The sequence below is a fragment of the Microtus ochrogaster genome, chromosome 4, assembly GCF_000317375.1.
Source record: "Microtus ochrogaster isolate Prairie Vole_2 chromosome 4, MicOch1.0, whole genome shotgun sequence".
NCBI lineage: Eukaryota > Metazoa > Chordata > Mammalia > Rodentia > Cricetidae > Microtus > Microtus ochrogaster.
This window is the reverse complement of record NC_022011.1, coordinates 51,509,226-51,520,329: the sequence shown is the minus strand read 5'-3', so window position 1 is coordinate 51,520,329 and position 11,104 is coordinate 51,509,226.

Here is an 11,104-nt window from a genome sequence, read left to right as displayed (position 1 = left end):
GTAGCCACACAAACACACATATTCACATAGACAGAATGCTCATATATACTTAACACGCATGCTCACTCACATGAGCACATGCACACACACGCTCACACCAGCAAACATATTCGCATATGTGCACATGTATGTACATGCACGCACACACATTCACACATTCTTACTCATTGCACACACTCCCCCTCAGTCACAGGAAACAGGAAAAGCCTTTCAGGGCAGGACTGACCAACCTGTGTCTTGTGGGACTTGATCTTATTGTTGACAACGGTTACCATGGGGGTATCTGGGCAATACTGGGGACCACCCTGAATTTCTTCTTATGACGTCATGAGAATCCCAACCCTCTCCAAATAAAATGTTAAGGTAAAGATATATTTGCCCTGGGACTCAACTGACATCCCCTCATCTGTGGTGTCCCTTGGCCTGGCTTCCCACCGGCTGTCCCAGACCCTATCATCAACCTCATTTTTGTCTCTTTGCTGGCAACCCAGGTTCCTCCCAGGTACCCATGTCCCCTGGGTCAAAGACCACACTCCCTTGCACATTCCGGGAAATGTTCCCCTCCTGTTGAACAGCAGAGGTGAATGACCCTAGAGGAGCAGCTCCCGGCCTCTCACCAACCCTGTCTGAGTGAGGAGTGATTGCCCTGGAAGACATGGGCAGACCTGGCCAGTGTTTGCTCTGCCAGTGTGCTGTAGTGGGCATAGGATTGCCCGGTAGCCACATTGCTGAGTCCTCAACCTTAGCGATTGCTGGGATAGGAGCCCAGCAGGCTACTTCAGGTTATAGCTTGGGAGGCAGTCTGTCCCGGAGCAGTCCAGCTGAGGGGTGGGAGTCGGGGCAGGCAGAGGTTAGTAGCCTTCTGAAGGGCTTGCCAGCAGGCAGAATGACTCTGTTGGGAGGATGGAAGGTTCCTGGCACTCCCAGGCCGCCCAGCTTCTGGATCCCTTGGTACAGCAGCGTGCTGAACCACAGTAGAGACAGACATGCAGGGACCACCCACATGATCAGGGCCTGCTGGGGAGGAGAGACGGCACTGGCACGTTGGTGTTTTTTTGTACCTGCTGCAAAATCAGCTGAAGGAAGAGTTTGTTTGGGCCCACAAGGGCATGGTTGCTTGTGGTGGGGACGGAGGGACAGTGGGGACATGAGGCCACTGTCACACTGCACCCGCACTCAGGAAGCAGAGAGACGTAAACTATGATGTTCATCATCCTTGCCCTTTTAACTGAGTCTCGGACCCAGCCCACGGAACGGTGCCGTGGGTACATAGGGTGAGTCTTCCATCTCAAAGAACTCGGTCCAGAAACTCCCCCACAAGCATGCTCAGGGGTTCTTTCTCAGAAGGGTATAGACCCTGTCAAATTGACAATATTGACCATTACAATTGGGGATCAGAATAATGGCTGTCCTGAAGAACAGTAGGAAGTAGCTGAGTAGCACATACTTTATGGAAGAGACAGACGATCAAAATCCTTCCTAAAACCCCTTCATCGCCACTAAACCAAAGGGATATCAGGCATCTCCAAATCCTCTCAAGTAGACCATCTTTTGATAACTGCTTCAGTATTTATCAAAACAAAACTTTGACACCTGTTTTTTTTTTAACTGTGCAACCCTCCATATTAAACCTAGAATCTTTACTCAGAGGGCCCATATCAACAAACTCAGCCTGATCCAGTTTATGTTCTTTCCTCTATGACACAGGCTGCAAGCAGTCCATTTTGGCATCTTGGATGAACTTTGTCTTGCTGAGTAAAGTGCCGGTAACTGTAAGGGAGACTAAGGAAAACAATTCCGGGAAGAAAAACATCTCAAGGACGTGGGCTCTTTGCAACCGTCATCCTGACCTAATTATTTTTGCTAATCTCATATTTTTACTTTTGTAGTCTTTGCTTAGCTTGCAGCTGTGGGAAGGGAACCTTGGGGACTTTCCAGCTAGTATATGACTTTTCTTGCTTAAATATGGATCCTGTTTTCAGGTCCTGAGTACCGAGATGCAGGCACCAGCTCGCTGGAATAAAGACTTTCTATTGGCTCATTTCCGCATGGTCTTCCCTTGGAGCCCCTCAACGTCACCAGTGTCCCACACTCTTAAAATCCTTCTCACACATATTCCCCCAGACTTCTACTTGATGGAATTAGCAAACACATTGAGCTCCTTAGTGATGTAGCGCACCTCCCCATGGACCGCATTTCCTCCAGGGGTCTGCTTTGCCTCAAATCTGGTTATAAGTTTCCAGGCAGACAAGGAAGGATTAATTCCCTCAGTCAAAGGCAGAAAAAGGCGAGGGTGGGGGTGAGAGACGACTTCCTCAGGTGAGATAAACCCTCGAGAATCCAAGGGTTCAAAGTTTTCAGCTCTAGGAGGGCCCTCCCACACATCTCCTTCCCAAGTTACAGGATCTCATTCTTTACCAACTGATGCCCTTACTTTAACCACTGACACCCTCTGAGCCTGGGACTTAAATTTTCGCTGTAATTCAGTCAACCTTATAATAAGGACACCAGTTTGATTTCCCACAACTTGAGCTCTATGGCTGCAGGAGAGAAGATTCTCTTCCAGGACACACTCAGAAACCTCTAGGCTGTATATGTGCATCTAGAGCTGCTCAGTTTTATCAATGAGTTCATCGTTGTCCTCCACCATCTTCCGAGAGGCTAACGTTGGTTCATTTGATCATGGAGCTCGTTCTTTTTGTTGTCAACTTATCCAGAGATGCTCGGAGCAACCAGCCAGCAGCATCATTTTCCTTATTTCCCACAAACTGTCAGAAGTTTTATACACAGAGTCATCAGATCCCTTGCCCCTTAGAGCTCCAGGAATCCTGTTGGAAGGAGGATTGTACGAGTGAGCCGGGGGGGGGGGGGTGTCATCACAAGGGAACCCACAGAAACAACTAACTAACAACTCACCTGGGCTCATAGGAGCTCACAGACTCTGGACCAAGAGCTGCATGGGACCGACCTAGGCCCTCTGCATACATACGTGTGACAGTTATGTAGCTTGGACTATTTGTAGAACTAGCAGAGGATCAGGGGCTGTCCCTAATGCTTTGGGCTGGCTTTTGGGGAACCTATTCCTCATGCTGGGCTGCCTTGCTCAGCCTCAATACAAGGGGAGGAGCTTAGTCCTACCTCAACTTGATACCCATGGGAGGCCTGTCCCTTTCTGAACAGAAAAAGAGGAGGTGAGGGAACAGAAGGAGAGGAGGGAGGGGAAACTGTAAAGTAAATGAAAACATTTAATTAATAAAAAGAAAACTATCCATTGCCCTCACAGTTGGTAAGTCAGGAAAAGCAAATGCATTTATCTCCTTAGGTTTGTGAAATAGTCCACACCATGGGCTTTCAATACTCTCCCAGCTTCTAGGAGAGGCTTCCATAACTGCAGGTGTCAAATTGGAAGCCTATTCCAGACACTTTAAAAATACATTCTTATACTTCTCTTGCTATAGAACCACTCCTAGTATCAAAATCTGTGTTAGTCAGAGTTCTCAGAGGTTCTCTAGTAAATTCTATATGGAATTTACTAGAATGGCTTACAGGCTGTGGTCCAGCTAGTTCAGTAATGGCCGTCTACCAACGGAGGGTCCAAGTATCCAGTAGTCACTCAGTTCACGAGGCTGGATATCTCAGCTGGTCTTCACTATATGCTGAAACCCCAAAGGAGTAGGCTCCAGTTTTTGAAAGAATGGACTTGCTAGTGAGAGCAAGCAAAGAGAGCAGAAACTTCCTTCTTCCATGTCCTTTATATAGGCTGCCTGCAGACGGTGGTGCCCAGATTAATGGTAGATCCTCCCACTTCAAAAGATCTGATCTAAAAGTGGGTCTTGCCACCAGGTGATGGTGGTTCATGCCTTTAATCCCAGCATGCAGGAGGCAAAGACAGGCAAGTCTCTGTGAATTTGAGGCCAGCCTGGTCTACATAGCGAGTTCCGAGACAGCCAGGGCTACGCAGAGAAACAGAAAGAGTGAAAAAAGTGGGTCTTCTACTTCTAATGATTTAATTAGGAAAAAAAAAATCCCTCATAGGTTTTTAGTTAATTCCAGATATAGTCAGGTGGACAATCAAGAAAAACCATTACAGGCAGCCCTGGGTTAGTAAACCCCAACTGTCCACAGAACCAGAAACACAGATAATGCTGCCCTTTCTGCTGCTGGTGGGCCTGGCAATGTTCTGTGGCCTCTGGGCAGAGGAAAGCCCTCCGAGGAACTGTAGACACAGCTGTCAGAGGTGAGAAGGCAGAGGCTTTTGGCAGGGCTCCCAGGGTCAGAAGGATGCAGAGCCAGGACCAGGACTGGAAGGACAGGCCCACGATCCCAGCGACATAATCATGAAAGTGTGGAAGTAAGGATGCAGGACATCTCAGCATCTCAGCCAGCAGGACATCTCAGCATCTCAGCCGACAGGACATCTCAGTATCTCAGCCAACAGGACATCTCAGCATCTCAGCCAACAGGACATCTCAGCATCTCAGCCAACAGGACATCTCAGCATCTCAGCCAGCAGGACCCCTGGGGCGGAGCTGTCTTGGCCAGGGGCTGTGATAGCTCTGGACACTTATCTGTTTTCTGTCCAGCAAGCAGGGATGAGTCTCTTAGGTAGTAGCACGATCTCTGGTTGGACATGTTAGGTTGTCATAGATACCCCAGCTCTGGCAGACTAGAGCCAGACTTCAGGCACCCCAGGCCAGGCCATAGGGCGTAAGCCTAGAATACTGCCTTTGCAAAGGCTGTAGGAGGAACTCCAAATACAGCCAGCAGACACGGAGTGCAGCATTTGCTGCGTTCTTAGAAAAAGCTGCACCTCCCTAAGGATCAGTCACAAAGTTTGGTGGCGTGTACGATGGTGTCAGAAAAGCTTGGGACCCAGACGACCACCCCCCTTCCTCTCCTGCGTACTCACACTGCCACCCAAGGGGCCAAGGATGGCTAACCAGAGTTTTAGCCAGTGAAGAGCCGATCCTGAAATCCAGGAACCACCAGTTTGCCAGCACCTTGGATGCTCCTGGTCACAGCCTAGGCAGCATCAGGAGCCAAACGGGTATAGGAGGAGATGTGGAGCAGGGCCTGCCAAAAGGCCAAGATCCCTTTAGACACCTGCAGCTCTGGGAGTTGCCACAAGGTGGCATTGGCCTCCCAATAGCTCACTTAGCCTCACCAGGCCTGGTGGACACTTGAGTTTTACCGAGTCCTTGAGTGCGAAGACTGGTAACTGGCTTCCTTGTAGCATGAGTCCAGTGTAAGGAGCAATGTGCTCGAGGTTAGTAAGAAGCCCCACTATCTCTCAGCCACACCCGTGCCCTGTGCAGTTACTATAGCCAGCCCCACTGGGCTGAGGAGCTACATCCAGGAGGTAAGGCCATAACAAGCTATGAATTCAGCACTGGTGAGGTCTATCTTGACTTTGAGTTCTAGGAACTTTTTTCCCAATGGGCCAAGACCAAACCCAGGCCAGAAAGAGATCGGAATAACCAGTAATCAGCTAAACTCAAATTCCAAATTCCAAGAACATTTTGAAACAGCAGGGACGTGAGGACAGATCCAGCTGGGAGCACCTCTATGTGACTGCAATGGACGAAAGACAGAAGTCGGGAGGGGCTATCCAGATGCACAAGAACTCAGCTCAGAGGTGGGCAAAAAGTGTCAGCACAATAGGCAGACCACTCCAGCAGGCGCAGAATCGCATACAAAGACAGGCTCAGAGAAGTTCACCCAGTGAGAGCCAGTATGGTATGCCTAGCCTCGAAGTAGTTAACTGGGTGGAAGGGGCTCCTGTGAGTCCCTTAAAAGGACCTGGCAGATGGCATTGAAAGGACAGTTGACCCAATGTTCAGGACGGATAGATGTCTGACCCAGCCCCAAGCACCCTCAGGTCTCTGAGCCTTCTGTCTATTGCCTGTCTGCAATGACCCCTGCCCCCTCCCTTCTCTGATGCCAACACCATGGTCCTCTGAGGACCTTTTCTAGCCTTTGAAGCCCACCACCCACCCAAGATCCCAATAATGCTCCATGGGGCAAGTGGGAGGTGCAGAAGAGCCCTCCCCCCCCCCCCGCCTCTGTTCCCAGCACCGCTAGCAGGTACGGGCCAAGGCTTCCAGCATGAGTATCACAGTGACTGCAATGGTGTTCTTGACCCTCAGAGAGCAGAGATGGCTGATCTGGTAGCTTTGAGAGGCCCAGCCTAGCGAGCCAGTACAGGGACTGGAGCACCAGCCGTGACTCCCTGAAGAGAACCGGTTGGAAACCACTTGCTGGTAGTACCGGGGAGCCTGCAGCATGCTGGGCCTGACCTGAAATTATGGCCACCCTGGAAAGTCTCAGGGTCGAGGGGTGCTGCTGGACAAGCCATGGAGAAGGCTAGCCATTTTCTCCACCCAAGGGGTATTCTAGAGACGTCCAGGAACAGAGGTGCACAGCTTCACTGCCTTCCTCACCTCAAGATCCTACAGCGTCATGTCCGCACACGCCTCTACCACATGAACGGTTTCATGGGCGCCAGGGTCTAAGATGTGGGTATCTTTGGGGTCGCTGCCAGTTGGCCACGACAGACAGAGTGGTAAAAAGTGGGGCAGCTGTGAAAACAGGCTCTCAGACATGGGTCATCAAGGTGGGGAGGCCCGAGAGAAGTCAGGGACATTTCCATCATTTGTGGCTTTAAATGAGTGTCGGGCAGAAGAAGAAATCATAGGTCCCCAGAGAGGACCAGAGCGATTCGATTCATGGTCACTCCAAGCCTAACGCTTCTCTCTTGGTAAGCCCCTTGATGTTGACCACACACTGGCTTCTGAAAACAATGGGAACATGCTTTTGCACAGCTCTGGGGGGGGTGGGGGGAGGTGTCCTGGTCAGTCACCTGGGGAAACTCAGGTGCAGACAAGGCCACCCTCCTCTGCCAGGTCCCCTGGCCTAGGCGTCCATAGGATGGTAGGTGTATCATTCTCCCAGCTGTTAAGACAAGATATCAAACTCTCTCGGTTCATGTCGCGAGCAACTGCTTCTCTGGCTGCCAAATCTCCCATGCCCCCAACTGTGGAGACAAGAAAAAGGTGTGGCTCCCATGGGCTGGGGAGACGGAAGGACATACAAATGGAGCACAGGTGACCTTGGCAGCAGTAACACTGCCCATCTCAAACCAGAATGGCAGGCATGTGATTGATACATATCTGTGGAAACCTACAGGGAGTGCAAGACAGACCGCAGCTGTGGGTGACAATGACATGCCAATGCAGGCTCAGAGACTGTAAGAAATGGGCCATCCTAGTGGGGTGTTGATAACAGGGGAGCTGCCAACGTGGCTCTCTGTAATGCTGCTGGGAATTAATGCGCACGCACGCGCGCGCACGCACCTCCTGCCTCTTCCTGCAAGCACACCTTAGATCACATCTAGGACCTATGTAGGCCATCTGGGGTCATCTCAAGGTTCTGTTTTAATCAACATTTTTACATACAAAGGCATATTTTCAGAGTGCTCTCTATCAAGACTTGGTATCTTAGGCTCCATTATTTAGACAATGGTAGAATAATCAGATAAAACGTCCATAGATGAAATATGAACAAGTACATGGAACACAAGGTGCAGGTGCTCCACACATCTAAGCCTGTCAAGCTGAGAGAGAATACATACCCTGAGCATCTCCCATTAGCCTCTTCGGACCCTGAGTACTCCACAGATCTCTGGGGCCAGCTGAGAGTGAGCATGCATATTTGCAGCATCCCACAGCACCTGCAGCATTATAGTGCATCACTGAGAGAAGTCAGGAATTCGAGGCATAAGCCTGAAGCAGAAACCATGGAGTGACACTGCATACTGGCTTGGCCAGGATGGCTCCTGCTTAGCCAGCATCCGTCTACAATCTATGTTTACCTGTCCAGAAATGTCACGGTCCACAGTAGGCTGTGCCCTCCTACATCAATGGGCAATCAAGAAAACGGCCCACAGACCTCCAACAGTCCGTCCTGATTGAGGCCATCCCCCGTGACTCCCTCAGATAACTCTGGTCTTTGTCATGGGAACTGCTGAAGCTGGCTAGGCAGACACACAGCCAGCACTCGGAGCTCACTGATCATTAACGGAGAATACCCCAAACGGAAATTAGAATTCAACGTTAGGGACAACGGCAGCGGAAATGGTGAGGAGCAAACTTAACCAAGAAGGCAAAGTTTTAGACACTGAAGCCACAAAATTCTGTGAACAGATCAGGAAGGTGTAACTAAACAGAAGTCCCTCTACTGACTGGGGACTCGGTGCTGTTGACAGCTGACACCACAGTGACAGGCAGCTTTACTGCAGTCCTTGTCAAAATCCAAATGGAGGGTTTTCTTCATTTCATCTCAGTATTCCCATGAAATCCCAAGGGGCCCTGATCATAAAATTCCTTAAAAAAAATAAAAATTTGAAAAAGGAAAACACCCTGACTTCAAAGTATACTGCAAGCTGGGCGTGGTGCTGCATGGCTCTAATTCCAGCACTCAGGGAGCAGAGGCAGGCATATCTCTGAGTTCTAAGCCAGCCTGATATAGAGACCCTGTTTCAAAACCAAAACCAAAGCCATATAAATAAAAAGAACATATTACAAAGCTACAGTGATCAAAGCAGTGTGATGCTGGACCACACTGATGGACAGATGCCTGGATCTTAGGGGCAGAGCAGGGAGCCCAGCAAAAGCCAACGAAAGTGGTAAGTCAGGGGTAAATCTACAAACATGGTGGGGGGGATGACAAAAAACACACTACACAGGAATGAAGGAAACAATTTTTCCCACCACACCCTATCAAATCAGCTATCAAATGCTTGGACAACAAGGGAGGGAGAGTTTGAGGTGCTGAGTCTGTAAGAGGTTTCAAATGGACAGCAGAAGCGCAGGCAATAGGAAAGACATCAGAAGTCACACAACTGAAAGCGTGAGGCCTCAAAGATCCTGAAGGCAGAGCAAAGAGGCCACAGCCTGGGACCACACGATGACTCACTGGGTAAGGGAGCTTTGCTGCCAAGCCTGACAACTTGAATTCCATCCCTGGGACCCATGGGTGAGAGAACCAACTTATGTGAGTTCTTCTGACCTCCCCATGTGTGGTCTCTCTCTCTCTCTCTCTCTCTCTCTCTCTCTCTCTCTCTCTCTCTCTCTCATACACACACACACACTCACACACACAACTCACACACACATACACGTTAATTAATTAAAAAGACAACCCACAGAAGAGGAAAGACTATTTTCTTTTATTTAAATCATTTTTATTAAGCTGTATATTTTTCTCCACTTCCCTCCCTTCCTCTCCTCTCCTCCCTTCTCCCATGGTCCCCACGTTCCCAATCTACTCAGGAGATTATGGAAAAGACTATTTTTGAATCGTGTCTGATAAGCATTGCCATCCAGACTCACCCACATGGCCACTCACAAACCAAACATCCCTAACTCCAGTCCTAGATCCAGGCTTTCTGGCCTCTGTGGTCACTGCATGCATGTGGTGCACAGACATGCATGCAAAACACTCATACACATAAAATAAAATAAATAAATCTAAAAAAACAACAAAATTCTGACACATGCTTTAACATGAATGAAGCCTGACGACATTACTATACTAATCACAGAACACAAATTCAGAAAAAGTAAAAGTTAAAAGTGTGGGTTGGACCAGGCCATGGTGAAACACACCTTTAATCTCAGCACTCCAGAGGAAGAGGAAGGTGGATCTCTGTGAATCTGAGGCTAGCCTGGTCTACAGAGCAAGTTCCAGGACAACCAGAACACAGAGAAACCCTGTCTCAAAAATCAAAACAAAACAGAAAGTGTGGGTTAGTCGGGGAGATGGCTCAGTTGAAAAACTGCTTGATTAGCATTCTCAAGACCCTGGGTTTGAACCCCAATATTGCGTGGACTGGATGTGGTGCAGAGTGCCTGTAACTCAGCACTGGAAAAGGGGGTGCGAAAGGCCAGCAAAAGTCGTCCTCGGCTTCAGAATGAGTCTGAGGCCACCCCAGGATAATAACATACTCTCGAAAAGAAAAAGGCATTCGGGCAAAAGGAAGGAGAAAGGGAGGGGAGTCTGACAGACAAGAAAATGCCCTGGAAACCAAGTATCAGGAGAAAGAGCCCTACATGATGTTTATATAAATTCCAAAAACAGAACAAAAGTGCTCGAGAACGCAAATTATGTAAAATCTTAAGGAGCAGCGAGGTGGCATCTACTGGGGTCCCACTGGGGAGGAGGGGTGAAACCTAGAGGCAGGCAGAAACCGCTGGGCTGCACTTGGCAGCAGACGACTTCAGCAAGCACCGAGTGATGCTGAGGCCCTAGGCAGGTCTGGGGTCTGTCCTGTGTGTTGCAGCTGCAGTGTCGGTGAGCATGGCTGCCACCACCAGGCTAGGCAGCTCTGGAGTCTGTCTGGTGTGTAGCTACTGCAGTGTCGGTGAGTGTGGCTGCCACCACCAGGCGCTCAGCTGCAGCACACACACTGCTCTCCCAGTTGAGCAGCTGCCTAGGACATGTGTCCACAGTCACTAGTGCACGTCACACACACACGCACAGGCACATGCATACACATGCACACACACATGAGGGTAGAGAGAGGGAGAACACTTCTGGAGTTATTCACAAGAGCGATCTGCAGGCCCCAGTCAGTGTGAGACAAAGCCTCACAGGTAGCTCGGGACTGACACACCTACTTCTGAGCACAGTGCTGCAGGCTGGCGCAAGCTGAGGTCATGTCCAGAAGAGCCCAGGTTGGAGCTTGCTTGGAGACCAGAGCTTTGAGGGGAGACTGTAGGGGCCACTGGAACAATCACCTGTCTTGAGTAGGAGCTAGTGAGGATGTGGACTGGACCCCAGTTGACCACTTGCCTCAGGAGCCGGTAACCCTGGCTGACCACTGCCTCAAGGGCAGGTACCCATGGTTGACCAAGGCCTCAGGGGTGGGGAACCCTGGCTGACCACAGCCTCAGTGGCAGGTACCCCTAGAAGCCACCTGCCTCAGGAATGAGTATCCCTGGATGGCCACCTGACTCAGGAGCAGGTACCCCTAGGAGCCACCTGCCTCAGCAGTGGGAACCCTGGCTGACCACGGCCTCAGGAGCAGGTATCCCTGGCTGACCAC